This window comes from Cydia splendana, chromosome 23, assembly GCF_910591565.1.
Source record: "Cydia splendana chromosome 23, ilCydSple1.2, whole genome shotgun sequence".
Lineage (NCBI taxonomy): Eukaryota > Metazoa > Arthropoda > Insecta > Lepidoptera > Tortricidae > Cydia > Cydia splendana.
In genome coordinates, this window is record NC_085982.1 from 10488061 (window position 1) to 10506072 (window position 18012).

Here is an 18012-nt window from a genome sequence, read left to right on the forward strand (position 1 = left end):
GACATGTCAAAATCTGTTACCTAATTGCAAAAAAAAACGAACTTTAAGCGTGCTAACTTTCAAAATTTCATTTTTTATAAGATAGTATAAGTAGATGGGCAAAAATTTTGCGTCCATGTCCACCAGTGAGTAAGTGATTGAGATACCTAAACATTTAACTTTATAATGTAAAATGATATAATTTACTAACCTACTCGTTTAATTTCAGGTAGGTTGAATAAGGAACCAAGTAACCATGGGGAGGAGCAGTATTTACTAACATTTTCTTTTTGGGTCTTCAGAGTGTATCGTTTCCTTTTTTTTTGCACATATTACACTTAAATATATATTCTCTGTGTAAACCCTTACGTCTTTCAATGACAAAGGCAAGATCAGCAAATGTACAATTTGTATGATCGTGCCTGATATTTGAGATCACAGAAAATAAATATTTTAAATCCACTATTCTGCGACCTTCTAAAATTTTGTTTTATCATGATTCATGATCAAAAAGCTCGGATTCAATAGTCATATCAAACGTCGATTATGCAGTTGATGATGAGCTTGCATTTTCTACCATTGGTGCTGCAAATGCATCAACCGGTGGCGATAAACTTTGCCCTCTTGTAAAACAAATTACTATTGTGTCTTGTAAAACATATTACTAATTTATTCATATTTCAGATTAGGTACATAGGTAACTGTCTGAATGTTAGAATGCCAGCTGGCAAATTCTATCACATTTGTTTGTTTGGTAGTCATGGTAACTCACTTACATTGATATCCTTATTAAGATCTGTATCTTATTATCCAGACCTTAAAATATCGCCACCGTTGCCCTTTAAAAAAATACTGTTTAAATAATTGGCTACTCAAACAATGCTTCTATAGTATAAATAATGACTACATAAAAATGGGTAGTATTGTATATAATGCACGAAATAAGGCCCGATTCTTAAGCGGGTTTAAATTTTGAGGCCATGTCCGCTAATACTATAGACAAAATATCAAGTTTAATAAACACAAAAAAAAAACATTGATGGGCCTTATTTTATAATTTAGGCCTTACTTTGTAATTTAAAGTAGAGTTAGGCCAAGAAAAATCTATAGCGATTTTGATAGAACACGCAGTGCAAGTATTATTTCAAACGTCGCTTCTATGAAATTATGACATATAAATAACACTTGCACTGCGTGTGCTATCAAAATTGCTGTAGACTTTTCTTGGTCTGACTCTAAAATATTCTTTATTACACCACAAACATAAAAACAAATTAAAAAAAAACCGGCGAAGTGCAAGTCGGACTCGCACACAAAGGGTTCCGTACCATTATTTATAAAAACGGTCACCCATCCAAGTACTGACCCCGCCCGACGTTGCTTAACTTCGGTCAAAAATCACGTTTGTTGTATGGGAGGCCCCACTAAAATTTTTATTTTATCCTGTTTTTAGTATTTGTTGTTATAGCGGCAACAGAAATAAATCATCTGTGAAAATTTCAACTGTCTAGCTATCACGGTTCGTGAGATACAGAGATACAGACGGACGGACGGACAGCGGAATCTTAGTAATAGGGTCCCGTGTTTTACCCTTTGGGTACGGAACCCTAAAACCGATTTACAATGTAGATAAAGGTAGCAACAGGCGGTCTTATCGCTGTTAGTTCTTATTCTTCGTTTGTTTAGCATTAGAGTGAAGGTGACGTGTCTTTTTTAAGCATGCAATCGTATAATTATTTAGCTTTTTTTGTAATAGTTATGTACTTAGTGGTTAATATTAGTATTTACTATTTTTTTTTTCAATAATGCTTAAAAACGAAGTATAGACATGACAACCAAATATTAACGCCATTGTAGGGCAGGATATACAGAACATGAATCATTTGTACTGTCACGCTCCGTGATTGTTGAGCCATTTAGGGTTCTAGCTAAATTGGACATTCCATAGAGCACGAGTAAGTATGGAACAACCAATTCAGCTAGGACCCTAAATTGCTCGACAATTACGAAGCGTGCCTGTAGGTACCTAAAAATTTTGTTAACCCATTTTAACCATGCAATAAAATATTTTTGATTTTGATTTCTAATTTGAAATATTAGAATCAAAAAGTTCATAATAGATTGTATATCATAACTACAAAAATGTGTTCCCTACTCTCAACCCAAAACCCCTTGTATCTTAGGATCTAGATATTTTCACACAAGACGGTTTATCGATAACTTCTTACATCACTAGATTATCGACATTAAATGTCGACTATTGCCCATCACTTTTCTGGCTGTGTACGTATTTAGAAACTTGACTCCGCCCCTAAAATTAGTGCGATAGGGACAACTGCAGCTGAGGCGAAAAATCCTGCGTAAAAATGACAAAAATCGAGGTTTCGTAGTCCTCTTTTTCCTCCCCCAAAACTTAACCAATCGTAACCAAATTTGGAAATCTAAATGATTATGAAATTATCTGTGTCGGACCGTTTTGCTTTTTTGGCTAATTGATATCAGTTTTGAATACCACGCCTCTCATTGCGGCATAGTCTATTAGGCCATTTTGGCCGTTTTTGAAGGGCTCTAGCGCCTTAAAAAACAAAAATATCAAAAAAAGCAAAACGGTCCGACACAGATATTGACAATATTAATCTGTGTTGAAAAAATCATTGCTCTAGCTTCAAAAACCACGGAGGAAAACGAGGACTACGTTTGTATGGAGGAATGACCACTCCTGTTGGCTCTTAAGTTGTATAGTAGAAACAATTGCTTCATAAGTCAGAAACGCGCATGTGACACCCTTAATATAGCAACATCCATAGACTACGAAAACCACTTAGCGTTGCTTGTTAGTCTCCATAGGCTGGTGGCCGAAATCGATAAAACAACTGTCTAAAAATTGAATTTAGCACGGAGCAAGTACCAGGGCTTCATGAGTTACGAGAAGGTGTCGTTGACCAGCCCGCCGGGCTGAGCCGGCCGGGGCGCTCAGCAAGCTTCGTTGTCTAAACACGGTACTCGACTGAAAAGCTCTCTATTATATCACGATTGTATAAAATACTATTGCAGAAATGTCGAATCAGAATAGAATATAAATTAAGTCTTCTAATTTCAATTACATTAGAAATCTAAAAGTTATTCATGTTTTAATTTAATGTAATGTATGTACTTATTATATAAGTATAAACTATGTATTCATTTGTGGTATAAAGTAGGTGTAGTAACGTCGCAGTAAGTAGGTATACCTACATACGTACCAATTAAAAGTCTGTGTCAGACTACAAAATTTGAAGGAAAAGTAAATGATTAGGTATTTATTCATAAAAACAAAGAAATAAATAAACAAAAATAATAAAACTTAAAAACCTACAGATGTAAAATCTGGCCCGGGAACAGTTAATTTTATCTGGTGCCAACAAACTGCTAAATAAATTTTTGATCAGCTCTGTTTAACATTCCCGTATCGAATCCGTCAGAAGCCGTCACAAAGCGTCACTAAACGTCACAGACCGTCATTGTAACGCTAATTGAGATCCCTGTGGACGACGATTACTTTAGATTAAAAACATTAAAACGATACCCTTTGGGTAAGGGTGTGTCATCACTTGTACAATTTTAGGGTTCCGTACCCAGAGGGTAAAAGCGGGACCCTATTACTAAGACCCCGCTGTCCGTCTGTCCGTCTGTCTGTCTGACGTCCGTCCGTCTGTCTGTCCGTCTGTCCGTCTGTCCGTCTGTCCGTCTGTCCGTCTGTCCATCTGTCTGTCTGACGTCCGTCCGTCTGTCTGTCCGTCTGTCCGTCTGTCCGTCTGTCCGTCTGTCCGTCTGTCCGTCTGTCCGTCTGTCCGTCTGTCCGTCTGTCTGTCTGACGTCCGTCCGTCTGTCTGTCCGTCCGTCTGTCTGTCCGTCCGTCCGTCTGTCTGCTTGTCACCAGGCTGTATCTCATGAACCGTGATAGCTAGGCAGTTGAAATTTTCACAGATGATGTATTTCTGTTGCCGCTATAACAACAAATACTAAAAACAGAATGTAATAAATATTAAAGTGGAGCTCCCATACAACAAACGTATTCGTTTTGCCGTTTTTGCCTCATGGTACGGAACCCTTCGTGCGATTGCGAAAATGACATAGGTACCTACATTTTTTCTCTTATTTATTCCGACCAGAATGCGATGAGAAGCACTTCAAACCAGCCAAATTTCATACAAATCTGACGAAAAAGAACTGATAACAAAATAAAAATTGGTCCTTATAGTAGTAACATCACAGCCTTTCCATTTTATTTGTTAATATTCGCTCCATAGACGCTTATTAAACTCTCCTGTCACGAATAAAAATCCGCACTTACCTATGCAAATAAATCAACCTGCTCGCTCTGAGGAAGACACACCTTTACTTACCCATTAAACATTACGGTCCCTAGGCGCCATACATAGCAGGTTAACTGCCGGTATTCAATCACATTCACATGACCCTTTTAAATGTCACATACATCAAGTGAGCCCCATTGTTGTACAGCCGCCCCCAGATATATCGGAGCGGTCAAGGCGCTCACAAATATCTGACGCCATTGTCAAGGCGTTGAAGTGCTTGTTCAGATACTTTTGAGCACTTTGGGTGCTCCAATATATCTGGCGACTGTACAGTGTACAGCGCGGATAATATATCAGACCGGCCAAGGTGCTTAATAATATCTGAACATTCACTTGACTGTCTTAATAATAGAGACTTGTTCAGAATTTTGTTAACACTTTGGTTGTTTCGATATGGCGGCGATTGTACCGCTGCTATCACATATTCCAGAGCGAGCAATGTGATCATAAATTTCTGAACATGTCTATATTGTCGAGGCTATTGAGTCAAATTATTTTTCACCACACCAACTGGAAAAAGGCTCTCTGGATTGTTCAAAAACCGATAGCGAAGTTGCATTTTATTCACATGTGAGGCAAAGTAATTGTGAGTTGTTTTCGTATGTTTGCTGGTTGAAATGACTTTTAAATGATGATTTTGAATGATACATATTAAATAACATTCATTTGGATTCCATTTTTCGAACCACTACCCTCATGGTTCAATTTTGGAATCTTTCGCATGCTCGGGTATCAATTAAACAGCAACTTTGCACCCGAGTGAAACAAATAACTATTGTTTTGTAGGTACTTATTGGAACTATTGTTACTGTACTCGATTAGGTATTGTTTGGTGTATAAAGCACCCACGCACTAGTTATACCGGGTGTGGCCTGTAATATGAGCAAACAATTAAACTGTAGGCTGTACTCCTCATACCGACCAACATTTGATCAGCGACTTTTAAAAATAACTAGTGGTTTAATACACTTTCAAGTTTATTCTAAGACGCAATGTATTGCGAATTTTGTTATGTTTAAGGCGTGACAAGCAACGTCAATCACAATGATATGGCGTGGCGATGGCGTCCATTGAAGTCTAAATACTTCATAATTTTTAAAAGTTGTAGAACAAAAGTGTTACGGTTTGAGGAGTACAATCTATGTTTTAATTATCTGCTCATGTTACAGGCCATACCCTGTATAATATACAACGTTTGACATAATACCCACTCGGACTGTTTTCATTTACATATACGTATGGATCGGCACGCGCGTAAACCGAGCTTATTTATACCTATTTATAATTTATTTTACATATTTAATAAGCCTTAAATAATGATTCTTTATAAGTACTTCTATAAAATGAGGAATAAAAGATTTTTCTACTATCCTTTTAATATTAATAAAATCACGTCACGTCACGTCACGTCAATCGAGACACAAAAAACTTTAGAAAATATCTTCAAATAACTTATGGTCCGATTCGAACTATAGTATAGGTACGTCAAATCATCATCATCATCATCATCTCAGCCATAAGACGTCCACTGCTGAACATAGGCCTCCCCCTTGGACCTCCATACGTGCCGGTTGGAAGCGACCCGCATCCAGCGTCTTCCGGCGACCTTAACAAGATCGTCTGTCCATCTTGTGGGTGGACGTCCTACGCTGCGCTTGCTAGTCCGTGGTCTCCACTCGAGCACTTTTCGACCCCATCGGCCATCTTCTCTGCGTGCAATGTGGCCTGCCCATTGCCACTTCAGCTTGCTAATCCGGTACGTCAAATATTACGTCTAAATACGATATGGATTAGATATTATGTCAGTGTCAAAAGTGACGTTTCTTCAAACAAAAACGTCACTTTTGGCACTGACGTATCTAATCCATATCGTATTTAGACGTTATATTTGTCGAACCTATCTTAAATTTCGAATCGGGGCGATAGAAGAAGACCTAAGCTATTGTTTTAGTTTTCATAATGTCCATGTTAAAATCTCATGGCCCCAACATACTTCCTTGCGGTACTCCTGTAATCCTACCCTGGTCAATCCGGCATATCTAAGGATGGTATTCCACTTGTCCAATGTCATTGCATCTCACTCTCTCATGAAGCAAAATGTGAGAAAAAATACACATTGGACAAAGATATTCGACTGATGGAATACCATACCCTAATGAAGTAATGACATGTTTTTTTTAAACGATTGCACGCCATCTGTGATAAGGTGTGAGCGTTTATTCTCATATTCGTCTATCTATACTATTCACTAATGTCAGGGGTAGGAAACTAGAGCAGCGGTCGGCAACCTTTTAGCAGCCAAGGGCCACATAGTAGTTAACGAAGTTCACGCGGGCCGCACTTTGTTAATATGTGTGACTTTATCAGACATTGTCGTTTGACAATATTACATACAGAATAGCCAGGGGGACTCGCGGGCCGCAAGTAAGAGGTTGGCGGGCCGCATGCGGCCTGCGGGCCGACTGTTGCCGACCGCTGAACTAGAGCGTTCGGGCTTTTTCGGCTCCGTCCGACTCAGAATTGCTCCGAGCAATTATTAGCGTTGGCACAACTTGACGTCCCTTTGCGTGTACGACCACAGATAAGTTAATGACTTGAATTTTGACAACTCGAAAGCCGAAAGGGATAGTGCCATACATTAGAAAGGAACAGCATGATTGGTCCCTGAACCGCTGTCAAATTCCGGTTTTGTGGGAAGTTTCCTTTCTGTACTTCAAACTTCAAACTTCAACATTTATTCAGCAAATAGGCCACAAGGGCACTTTTACACGTCAACATTGAATTTACATACAAGCAAAAATAATAACAATACATCAACAATTTTATAAAATACAACTAATATTTACGTACGGTATAAAGTACGGTAGTACTATTACTTTTTCTGTGCTATTGTATACTGTATGTCTTCGCTGCTGGTAGGGGGCCTTAGGGCCTACCACTAACCACGTTCCACGTGTTGTCTCTATCGCACTTGTAAAGGCCCTCTGATTTGTCGTCAAACTAGTTGTAGCACCGGTCGGGCGACGGCAAAAAAATGGTGTCATTGTGGTTCTCAGCGATGTTTACATTATGTATTGATTACATATTGCTTGATGAGTACGCGGGAAATGGAAATGGGATACTTTCTAGGGTTCCGTACCCAAAGGGTTCAAACGGGACCCTATTACTACTCTCTCTCTGTCTCTCTGTCTGTCTGTCCGTCTGTCTAACTGCCCTCTCTGTAGTCCGTCATCTCATCATTCACTATGGTTCGTTGCATATCTACTCTTACACGGTCCATCCACCTTTTCCTCGGTTTTCCTTTCCTCGTACCTCTCTCCACATTCATCCGTAATACCTTTCTCGTCACATGACTTTCAAATTCTATAAAAAATTGCTCCTGTTTTTGTAGATAATATTTATATGCGATTTCAACATTACCTCGGATTCGAAGTTATCCCAATGCACTCCCCTGGAGTACTCCCTTAAATAAAATAAAAAAAGCCTTATTTTTCGTTAAATAAGTAATAAGTTAAGATAGAAATTTTCTCTAAATACCTTAGAACAATGGCATCTTTTCTCCCAGCGCGAACTATAACAGAACATTAATTGAAATGTTAAATTAACTGTATAATCGCTACCCGATTAACCCTTCAAGGCGGTTAACGAAGACAAGCGTTGCGATTAAAGACCAGCATTACTTGGTCTTTTACTCATTGTTATGAGAGTATTTCTGATTTTTACTCAGTTTCATCATAAGCAAACAGAAATAACTGTAGTCCTTCAGAAAAAGTCAATTCTAGGGTAACTAATTAGCACATAAGAGCTGTTCACCACTGACGTCCAGTTTTTTGCGGGTAGGGTTTTTTGCAGGATCCCGTTTTAGTAGTATAGTTGCTAATATAGTAACTTTCACACGAAGATTCTGTTTTGGGATCCTGCATGCATACTACAGAGAACTGGAGCGTGCAAAAAATCGTACCCGTAAAAAACTGGACGTCAGTGGGAAACAGCTCTAAGCATGTTTGCCCAAACACATATGGAGGCATTTCGCGCTCGCTCGGTAAAATATTCGTTTACAAATATTACTTGACTTACCGAGAAAAGAAGACAATATCGAATACACGCCCGTGGGAATCGAATATTGCGATAATCGAGTGATCAAGATTGTCACTACGAAGATTGGCGCCTAAATACTTACCTATCAATTGAATCACCATTTTGGCCCAACGGTGAAAAATAAACTCACGGATTCAAAGGTCAAATTAATATAGAAACAAGCTCCAAAAGTAAATATCGGTTGTGAACAGGGATCTGTAACTGACGGACCGAGAAGAGAAGACGGTATCGATTCCACGCCCGTGGGAATCGAATTGTTGCGATTAATCGATTGTCTAGCGATCAAGAGCGTCAAGACAAGGCGAGAATATTGTTTTGTTGTGTTTGTGGTTCTGCACAAAATTTGATTTATTTTTATCAGTAAAAATGACTTTTTAATATAGATTATAAGTAATTGTTTTAGATGTTTTTTATACAGACTGAGTTTACTAGGTCATACTGAACATCTTATGGAGCCAACCCCGAAATCGTAAAAAATAATCTCCATAGGAAATATCAAAAATCAGAATTATCGATCTTGTGATAGCCATAAGCTAGGTTTTGTGTAATAGTGTCGAAGTATAAGAAAAAAACAATTATTTATTTAACTTACTTTTTTTAAGAAAAGGGACGTTTGCCCAGCAGTTGGACACAAAATAGGCTATTCAAAAATTACTTTCTACATATAGGTAGGTAGTTATTATCAATGACCTTTTATTTATGTAGACGTGTGACGTTCATAGTTGACAAAACTAAAATTTGATCCAACGATTTTGACAACTTGACAGGTTGGCGTCACCCATACGACTAACTAAATATAGGTTCCGGAACCTATATTTGATGGCTCACGATCGTGCGCCTGGTACCATATCTACCTCTTTTTACTTACATCCATGGTTATTATACATATTAACATTTCTTTAAAATTTAATTTATAGTACCTGTACCTACCTACCCGTCTATTTAATTTCGATACGACATGGGATTCTTCAAGAAGCGGGTATTTAGGGTTCTCAAGGGTCGGCAACGCCTAAGTGGCTCCTGTGATGTTGCTTATGTCCATGGGCGACAATGACCGCTTCCCATCAGGCGGCTCGTAAGGTCGTTTGCTGACTTTCACATAAAAAAAAACAACGGGTTGCACTCCGGGAGTGCCGGCAGAAGTGAAAACTCAATGACATTGTAACAGTTTTTCGATCAGGTCACGTGTCCGTCTTACGTCTTACGAATCTTACGGTCACGTGACCTCTCGCGAGTTTAACATTTTTTCCCCATCACAAAAAGTGCACAGCGCCGCTAAAGAAGTTTTCACTTCATAAAACAAAACAAAAATCATCAAAAAATACTCGGCGGCTACTTGAGAATTTACTGCGAAAATTTCAACACTTTCTATTCAATATACCATATATAATATATAATATACTATATTATATATTCTATTTGACGACTGGTCTGGCCTAGTGGGTAGTGACCCTGCCTATGAAGCCGATGGTCCCGGGTTCGAATCCTGGTAAGGGCATTTATTTGTATGATGATACAGATATTTGTTCCTGAGTCATGGTTGTTTTCTATACTGTATTTAAGTATTTATATATTATATATATCGTTGTCTGAGTACCCACAACACAAGCCTTCTTGAGCTTACCGCGGGGCTTAGTCAATTTGTGTAAAAAATGTCCTAAAAAAATAAATAAATATCTATATACATAATATAAATATAAAATATTGACTCCGTACCTGTCTTGTTTAATGTCGCCGTCGCCAAGTGGGCCAAGACGGCAATCAGGCTTTCTATGGCTTCGGTGCACAGACTTACTAACAGTAAGGCAACGATGAAAGTAAAAAGTTAATGTGGAATAATATTAAAAATACAAACGAGAAATTATTTATGATATCTAGAGACGTAATAAAATTATATAGACGAAGCTCTTAGTACAGTCACCATATGGGATTGTTATGCCATTTAGGGTTCTTGCTAAATTGGAAATTCTATAGCGTAAGTATTAAACAACCAATTTAGATAGGACCCAAAATGGCGCAACAATCGCGGAGGGCGATGGTACATTTTAGAGGAAAAACGGTGTTTGTGGCTGACACTTATTCTACACATCACAGAAAATGGACTTATTGGTTAAATAAAGGTTTTTTAAAAATAATTGGCATCTTATTTCATTTTAATGAAAATGTTTGTTGTAAATTTTTCTTACACGCACCTCATAGTGCTCAGTATACCTACATATTAGTAGAGTCTAATACCTTTTTTATTACCTTTTTTTTCATGTATCGTTAATGATTTTTATACAACTTTACGCGACAGTTATTTTTTTATTAGTTAAGGAGACATGCGATGAGTATGCGACGAGAAATAAAAGAGTTGAACTAGGAATAACCCAACTCGTCATATTTCTTTTATCTTGCCCTACTGTTTCTTCCCTATTCACTGTTTTTACTTCTTAGTTAATAAGATTTCACGAAGGCGACATTTTGTAGGTTTCCCTCCACTCGGGCGGACCAAAATAACACAAAGCTTTGAAGACATATAAACTTGAAATTAAATTCAAACATATTGAGTTTGATTACGGTTTGCCAATACTAAAATGATGACTTTTAAAGGAAAAGTTTTTATTTGTAAGTACAGGGGGAGGTTTTGAATTTCGGTCGCTCAATTTCGTCACGCGAAAATATGTGGAAAACGGCGAAATGCTAATTTTTGAAATACGAGCGATAGAAATTGGGAATTTAGTGGTATTGACCACTCGTTTTCAATTCTATTAGTAGAATTTAAATGCCTCGTAGTGGAGATATAATTGAACAAAAAACACGAATTTGAGCGGTCGAAATTCAAAAATCGGCCCCCAGGTGCCTATCGGCAGATTACTTATTTCAGATTCAAATAACTTTTTATGCCCTCCGGCCGGAAAGCATCTACTTTCCGTCCGTTTGTGCTTTAGCACGGCAACTTCGTTAGCGTCAAATTTGTCGATTTTTGGTTTAAGAAATGTCATTCTTGACACTGACAGACGGAAGGTCAGTCCTGTATATTATGAGTTGCATAATATGTTATATATATACAGTATTTTTCATCTTGCCGCGTCAAAAGTTCCCACGTATTTAGTGTTAGCTCTATTCTCAATACAGCACAATACCTGCAATAATATGTTACACAACGAAGGCCGCAAAAATATCTGACACGATCTTATTTGTAGAGCCATAAGAGCGTGTCACATATTTTTGCGGCCTTCGAAGAGTAACATAATATGATTGCAGTTACAGGACACTGTACAGGAATATAAGCAAAGAGAATATTGTTCGAGCCGATATAGTTTGATGTCCTAATTCCACCAAAGATGGCGCTGTTACAAACGCAAACTAGGTAACTGTAGTTCATCGTAGAATATAAATATATAACTGTCAGATATAAAAAAACGATTGGTATTGGTGACTAAGGGCCACTTGTACCATCTCACTAACCCGAGGTTAAGCCGTTAAACCAGTGTCAAATTGTAGTGGCAACCATGGTAACCCCAGGTTTAAGCGGGTAACCCCGGGTTAATGGGATGATGAAAGTGGGCCTTAGCAACTTATTTAAACAAATATTGTCAACTCCAAACACAATCTATGCACTGTATGTATGCGTCTACTGTCCGCTGTTCACAGTTTAGTTATTTTTGGCCATGTATGCAACGTTAGCATTGCCAGTATCAGTCAATAACAACACAATCTAGTTAGCATGCAACATATGGTTAGAATACAGGGCAGTTTACACTACGAGGCGTGGCGGGGACACACGGACAAATAGCACATCGAGCATACAACAAATAACCTTTACAGTACATATGGTGCTACTTTCCCGCACTAGCGCGGGAAAGAGCACTTTCCGTGCGTATCTCGAAAGTTTAAAGGGCCATATGTACTGTAAAACTTTGTACGATACACGTACGAATAGGTAATTCGCAACTCGTGTCTCTCTCCCTTCGGTCGTGTTTTAATTTATCGCCACTCATTTCGAATTTCCTCTTTTCAGCACTCGTATCGTAAATAACTATTAAAACTTGAATCTTCTGTAGAAATTCAAGAATTTCCCAAAGAATACTAATTTTTTGCGAATTTTATTTGTTTATTTATATTATTTCAAATATTAATTCAGGCAACAAGGCGCATATTACAAATACGTTTTAGACTAAGATATTATATATGCATTTTATAAACTTAAAAACTAAGCACTATTTAGGCGACAAAACGGCGTGGCTCTGTCTTGTGTGATGTTGTGATTTTAAGATGTCTTCACATACAAATCTTGTAAGGATATTGATCGCTTTTTTATCGTGTTATAGCGTGTCACTCCCAAATAAGACTTAAATATTTTTTTTGACATTTTTTCTTCTCGTACTATCCATAGTTAGTTTTGGATACGTTGCATGTGTGGCATCGGGCAGTATCAGTATCAGTCAATAACAACACAATCTAGTTAGCATGCAACATATGGTTAGAATTGATAGTTTAACGAGCGGATAAAAATATTTACCTATCACCCATCCAAATCGTAGTCTCATTGCTGAAGACAACGACTTGAAGTCCTTTGGTGACCACTTCACTAGTCGTTTCCATCTTGTCATGTCCACTTTTCCAACCATCACAAGGCGGCCTAAACCAAGGTGACAATCGCTTGCGCTTCGCCATCGAATCGCTTTGTGTCTCTTTATCACTCTTTACATTAGTGTGACAGTTACAATTGCTTTTCATTCGCTACGGAGCGTTAGCAATTGGCATGTTGTCTATGGGGTCAGCTTTTCCAAGTGTTTGGCTCACGACGGGCATTTGTCTTTTTATAGAGATAGGTGCACAGTTCTGCCCAGATCCCAAGCTTAAGGATGCAGATATTTTTCGTCTTCTAAAAGACCAATGTTCTCTGTTTATCTGAACAATTAGCTCTCTCGTAGAACAATATTTTCAACTTGCTAACAGCATTTATAATTTACTTACACATCAAAACTTGAGAGTGAGCGAAAAAATAAATAAATAGAATGTTGGACAAACTCTGCGTCCGTATGTCCCAACCATGTTTTTCTTGTTTGCCGGGTGGCATCGTATCTATGTAAATTGCATCATGTACAGGGTGCGTCCTGTTTTTGCACCGGCTATACAGCGTGTAGTACAGACTAACAAGCCGTGGAATAAGCAATTTGCCTTGATTAGCGTTTTTTGCGTTTTTCCTGCTTTGATTCTGGATTGGAGGTTTTTCTAGAGTTTGAGGTTAAGTGAAAGAGCATTGGGTATTAATAGGAGTGCTAAAAGAGAACTAAAAATATATAAGTTACTATGCAAATAGCATTGAGATTCAACTACAAATCAACAGGTTTTCTATGCTTTAGAATGTAATTTGACTTCTTTAAACAAATATAAAATTGTGGGTAAGTTTTAGTCAGCAAGGATATCGTGGTCGTGTATGTCTACGTGACAGCGTGATAAAAACTGTGATCGTCTCTTTCAATCACGTGGTGTTAAAAAGTGACAACTATTTTATCAACTATTCTATCGTATCACCATCCATAATAAGCTGTCTGGATACCAGAAAACTTTTAACTAATATAACGTTTTCACTTTTTAACCGACTTCAATTCTAAAGAGGGGGTTCTGCATAAGGTTATGGCTATTTTTTATGTATGTTTTATACAACTTTTTATAAGTACTAGCATAGTAATATAAGTAAAGAAGGAGTGGCAACTCCATTCATCGGTTTTCTTACCAAAACGCGAGTTATTCGTGGTCGATATCTAACGTCGAATTATCGTAAAAGTAGTGGAAAAATCGGGCAAGTGCGAGTCGGACTCGCGCACGAAGGGTTCCGTACCATATAAAAAAAAAACAAAAAAAAAGCAAAAAAAAAACGGTCACCCATCCAAGTACTGACCACTCCCGACGTTGCTTAACTTTGGTCAAAACTCACGTTTGTTGTATGGGAGCCCCATTTAAATCTTTATTTTATTCTGTTTTTAGTATTTGTTGTTATAGCGGCAACAGAAATACATCATCTGTGAAAATTTCAACTGTCTATCACGGTTCGTGAGATACAGCCTGGTGACAGACGGACGGACGGACGGACGGACAGCGAAGTCTTAGTAATAGGGTCCCGTTTTACCCTTTGGGTACGGAACCCTAATTATCAGTACCGCTACTTGACGATATCACAAGTGTCTCTACTGACGAAAAACGTACTGCTAAAACAATTTAGAACTAATATTACAAGCAGAAGGAGTTGAAAATAGAGTTCCAGTTAATCCGGTTATAATATTAGCTGAAAATTGTTGAGCATTAGAGTTTTCGTTCGTCGCGACAACTATTGTCAACTAGCAGTAGTGTTAAATTTCGCTACTTGACGCTAGATGTCGCTAGATGTCGACTACGAAATAACTCGCGTTTTGGTAAGAAAATGAATGGAATTTGATGTATGGAATTACCACTCTTCTAATTTACTAAAAACATCCAGTCTCTGAAAAAAAATTAAAGAAAATGTTTGTTTTAATTTCTTTTTGTTTGAATTTGTTGTTAGAAAATGTGTAGTTGCTAATATTTGTTAACATCACTGAAAAAAAAACCGGACAAGTGCGAGTCGGACTCGCCCACCGAGGGTTCCGTACTTTTTAGTATTTGTTGTTATAGCGGCATCAGAAATACATCATCTGTGAAAATTTCAACTGTCTAGCTATCACAGTTCATGAGATACATCAGCCTGGTGACAGATAGACGGACGGACAGTCTTAATAATAGGGTCCCGTTTTTACCCTTTGGGTACGGAACCCTAAAAATAATATCAATTATAACAAAATAATATAAATAATAATAATGTCAATTATGAGTGCTCCCGAGAGTCGGTCAGGGTCTCCGTCTCCGGCGTGTCTTCGTCGGTCGGAGTGGACCCCAAGGGGACCCGCAAGACTCTCAGCTCTGGCTTGCCTTCATTGGCCGTCCAGAGAGGAGTCGCTAGAGCTATATGCTCCAGGGGTGGAAGTGAAAGATGCATAAGACGCGAGTTGGCACAGTGGCTGGTAACAGCCACTGGGTAGAAAGCGGCGCACACCTCTCGACACCCCTGAGCCGCTCACACCGGTGTTGCTCCTGGTCGTCTTTACGACGGCAGTTTCAGGGGCCCATCTAGTCAGCGGCGAGTCACCGCCTGCCTCGATGACGGTGTTAACATTGTTATGGCAGGTGTCCGGACCTCTTTTACAATAGCCCAATCTCATTGTCCACCCAAACATCAATCCATAGACCGGTATACTGTTCACTTTTTCTACAATAGTCCCAATGCCTGCTGAGACCGGTTCATGGGTGTCTATTGTTGCGCCTGTGAACGGGTTCCAGCAGGCGTTCTACATGACATTAAAGCTCTTCAAAGGGCCTCTACGTGTTGGATTTATATCCCCACGCAAGCCTATCAAAAGACCGGGATTTATAGGCCCGTGATATCTAAGGAGATACAAATAATAATGTCAATTATAAATTAATTGACATTATTATTATTATAAATAAATAGACATTCATATTATAAATGAATTGACATTATTAGTTATTGTATCGCTTAGTGTTAGTATGACTCACGACAGCTTTAATTCGATTATTAATATTTGACATCATTGCATTATATAAACAAGTATAGCATTTAATTTCGTATCGATTATTATTAGTGTTAATTAGATTCCATAATTCGTATTTACTGTGATGAAACTAACTAGATATTAAGCAATACATAATATGTTTTGTAAGGTAACTTTAAGTATTTAGCTATTATGGTTAACTTGCCATACCCTATTCAGGGTCCATGTTGTTCAATTCAATTTAAAATACCATCTGTAAATACCATGGAATGCAATAAATAAATGAAATGAAATAATTGTTGGGCGTCATGCCTTCATTAAAGTTCTAATTCTTAAAATAGGCATGCCGGTTATTTACCATCGCCACAGGCATAAATGACAGTTACCTACCTACCTGGTTGAGGTTTTACAAGACCAACCGCACATATAATCATTACTGCACACGTCAATATTGGCATGCACATCATTAATATAATTGGTTGGCGTACGGACTGAACGTGTGGGATGTGTTTAAACAGTTGCTCTGGATTCAGAGCCTCTACCATCAGTTTTAACATTGACATAAAGCTCACGTCTACGTAATTTACTTTCTGTACATCTCGCTTGCACTATGGGGTACTATGGGAACTCGAACATTCCTTGTTATAGCGGCAACAGAAATACATCATCTGTGAAAATTTCAACTATCTATCACGGTTCGTGAGATACAGCGGCAATAGAGTCTTAGTAATAGGGTCCGTTTTTACCCTTCGATTATTACGGAACCCTAAAAATAGTAAACTAGTGCAATTTTTTGCCGCACACAACTAAGGCTCTAAGAAATTTGATTGTTGGTTGGATTAACATTGCGCGAATATCTAATATTTTTTTGCTTTCTATAAAGATAACAAGCAGGCCATTCAAAAACAATTACACTCGTGTCCAGATCTTTTTGAACACCTCGCCCGCGTTCTACTTCTGTTGTGAACTGACATTCCACAGCGGCGTAAATTAAAACGATGACAGGAAAGTTAACTTTTTTGCATCACACGCTTTGCGCACAACGTGTGAATTAGCTTTGTTCAGTCACCTCCAATAATATGTTACTTTTCGAAGGCCGCAAAAATATGTGACTCGCTCTTATGGCTCTACAAATAAGGTCGTGTCAGATATTTTTGCGGCCTATGTTGTGTAACATAATTATTGCAGGTGACTGTTCATCAGATCGATCAAAACTGTAGTTTCCTTTCCCAGTGCGATAGATCTTTACAAGATATATGTTTACTTTTTATTGTTTTGCTAGATGTTTGTTGTAATACTCATGTTTACAAATCATATGTCGTTATTATGTTGCGATTATATCATCCACCAAAAAATTGTAAACATTCGTTTCACAATTAGGTACTTTATACAAATATCTTAAAACTAGCATATACATATTACTTTGATATTACTTACTTAGAATAAGATTTAATTAACAACCGAATATATTTATTATGTCAAAATTACAATATTTCAACTCGCAATATGCTTATCCTTTTACATACATGCTCAGTAAAGATGCATAAGTATAAGTGAAACTAATTATGGTCACAAGAGCCGACGACAGAACTTGACATAATTTCGGCCAATATTCCAGTGTCGCCTCTTAAGTTAGGTATTTATCTAAGATTGAGATGAATAAATATTTGCACAACATTCATCGAGTAAACATTGCAAAGACTTAACTCTTTCAAAAAACAAACTAACTCCTCTTGTTTTACAAGTGTATCAAATCCATTAGCTACCTGCGAGCGAGTTAGCAAAGATTCTAAGTGATTACTCGTCGATCGCGATTGCATAGTAGCGCTTACATTTAATCAAGACCAGTGGCGCTAGCATCTTATTAATGGCAATAGATATTGGTTCGCGTTACGCTCTCGGTCAATCGGTCAAACGAACTAGTTCGGTCTTTTAGTTCAGTTCGCTCGTTGAGAGCTGGGAAATGGGAATGATTAGGAATCGGTTTTACATTACAATCTTTC